The sequence below is a fragment of the Arachis hypogaea genome, chromosome 14 (assembly GCF_003086295.3).
Source record: "Arachis hypogaea cultivar Tifrunner chromosome 14, arahy.Tifrunner.gnm2.J5K5, whole genome shotgun sequence".
NCBI classification, from domain to species: Eukaryota; Viridiplantae; Streptophyta; class Magnoliopsida; order Fabales; family Fabaceae; genus Arachis; species Arachis hypogaea.
The window spans coordinates 15,593,585-15,596,707 of NC_092049.1; positions in this window are offsets into that span (position 1 = coordinate 15,593,585).

Sequence of the window (3,123 nt, forward strand, 5' to 3'; positions counted from 1 at the left end):
CAGCGTGCGATACATCCACCTCGCCTGCCCCGCCAATTCGGTACCAAGGAAGTGATCCTCTGTGCCGGGGATCAGTTGGGAGTCGATGAAAGCCCCAGCATCAAAGTTTCTCTCCATCACAGTAAGAGTTTCCTCAGGGCTAGAAGACGCCCTCTGCCTCTTGGGAGTGGGGATAAGTTTCAATTCGGGATCCTCTTGTCGGGAGGAGGACGAATGCCCGACGCCGGCCGTCTCCTCGAGAATAGGGGAAGCATGCGTCCCGGCAAAGTTTTTGTCAGACATCTCGGTGTCACGAGGAGAAGGCACTGATTGATCCTTTTTCTCCTCAGGAGGGTTCTCCGGTTTCTTGTCGACCTTCTCGTCGGCCTTCTCCTCATCACTCTCCTCCAGGAAGGTCTTATACAAACCCTCAAGCCCCGTAACCGAAGCCAACATCTCCACTGCAACGGACAAACAAACGTGTTAGTCGTGAAGCCGGCAAAACCAAATAAAAGCGATAACAATGCAAAAAACACAAAGCAAAGCAGCTCACAAATATAATTCCTGGCGACCTCCCGCTCACCCATGAGGAGGTGGGAGTTCACATGGTTCTTCCCGAAAATAGCCCACAACACGTCGGCAATTATCTTGTCTGTGGCAGACATTCCCTTATAAGTCACCTTAATGAAGGTATTAGACCCAGCCCCAAAACTCCAGTACGTCAGGATAAGCCGTTCCATCTCTAACGACAACCAAAAGGGGTGACGACCTTTGACTGGACGCACCTTAAAATACTTATCTTTGAATCCATGATATGAGTCCTCGAACAAGCCAAAGATCTTCCGACCATGGGCAGACTGGAAGGACATGAACCCCTTCCTCGCTTTCCCCTCCTTGGAAGGATTTGTAAGGTTAAAGAAAAAGAGAAAAACATCAACAGACACCGGCAGCTCCAAATATTCGCATACTATCTCGAAACAACGGATGGAAGCCCAGCTGTTCGGGTGCAGCTGTGACAATACAACAGATATCTGGTTGAGGAGCGCCATTTCAAAAGAGGAAAACGGGATGCGAACTCCCACCTGGGTGAACATGGCCTTATAAAACTAGATCCAGTCAGCAACCCGGGGGAAGTGGAAATTAATTTCGTATAACCGCTCGCTGGGGGCAGGGTCGAAGACGTCATAATTAGCCTCCTCGTCCGTCCCTCCGCACAGGTACTCGCCTTGTCGAAACTCCGTTAGCTCCTCCTCGGCCATCTGGTTTGGAGAGTCCTTTAAGTCGGAAATAACCCAAGCATATGGGTCATAGCCTGCGGCGGAGGTGGAAGCTCGTGAGACGACGCGAGGCATACCTACAGTGGGATTACCACTCGGTTAGTCTAACAGGCCGGGAGCTCGGAAAAACCCAGAAACTATACTCAACCCACCCAAAACCAAAAACAAGTATGGCTAAGGCACAATCTAAGTCAAGAAAGTGGGCATCCTGGAATGGTAACCCCCTAACGCACCTATTTAACACTAAAACTATCTAACATATGAATCAAACAAGCAGCAAGGACAAGAAGCAAGCACAAACAGCAAACATACAGAAAAGCCAACAGTAAAGACAAGAGAACCTTGAAGCAGAAAAGAGAAGGGATCAATGTTTACCTGAATTGGTTGTGAAAACTTGGAGAAGAAAGAGATGCACAAGGATGCTAGAATGAGGCTTTGGGATATTTGGGAGTGAAGAAGCAGAAAACAGGAGAAGCAAGAGTGGGAAAGGAAAACAAATGCAAAACTGTTTAAAACTGCCACTCAGGAAGCGCGAAAGGCCTAGGGGCAAAATGGTCTTTACGCACAGGGTTTTCCAACCCATTATGAGTATTTGATGCTCCGCGCGAGGAACGAGGCGACAAACGGTCACCTCAACAACAAGCAGACACGTGCGCAAGAGGCACGTCCCCTCCACGGGCGGCCGACCTGGCGACAACACACGGAATAAGAGATAACGCGCCACCAACCACCTTCACAATCATTGCTGATGCGTTGGGGCACTGTTATGGCCTGGCCCAAACTAGTAGCGGGCCAGCCCGACCCGAGCACCACCCGACTCGGACGGTCGGGAGCGAGACGCTCAGTCGCCGACCCGGACACGCGCCCCTGACAGCTACGCTACAGCTGTGAGAAGGAAGCATCAAGGAAGGTGGGCCTGTCTTTGATGGGCCCACCTCTGACATGGTATATATGGGGAAGGTCCTGCCCTTCCCCCAAGGTACGTTACATGCCATTTACCCCTTTTTCGCCTGCGCACATCACTGACTAGAGCGTCGGAGTGTCTTTGCAGGTGACACCCCCCCTTTTTTCCATATGAAGAGCTCGGGACGTCAGCTACACTCCCTTCAACCCAGCAACACGGAACCAGGCGATCCCCCTCTCATCAATCGAAGTACCAACCCGAACCGTCCGGTACCCGACCTACCGAACACAACCGTTCCATGAAGATATCGAAAGATTTGTTTGATTTTATTCCAATGTCTTCTGGTTGGAGAGGAACTATACCTTACTAGTAAATTTACAGCAAATGATATGTCAGGTCGTGTATTATTAGCAAGATACATTAGCACTCCAATGGCACTAAGATATGGTACTTTAGGACCAAGAATATCTTCATTTTCTTCTTTATGACGGAATTGATCATTTTCCACATCCAAAGATCTTATGATCATTGGGGTGGGATACTTAATGGATGTGACTTATTCATATAAAATCACTTCAAAAAAATTTTCTGTGTATGTTGTTTGATGAATAAAGATCCCATTTTTTGTATGCTCGATCTGCAGACCGAGACAAAATTTAGTCTTTTCAAGATCTGTTTTATTTCAAACTCTTCTTTTAAAGTTTTTATAATTGTTTGATTCTCTTCAGGACTTCTAATGATATTTAAATTATCAACATACACAGCAATTATAATAAATCCAGATGCAGATTTCTTTATGAAAACACATGAGCAGATATCATCATTCTTAAATCCGTTTTTGGTCAGATACTCAGTCAGATGATTATACCACATTCGTCCAGATTATTTTAGACCATATAAAGATCTTTGTAATTTGACTGAGTATAACCCTTGCAAATATTCATTATATGGTTTAGATATCTT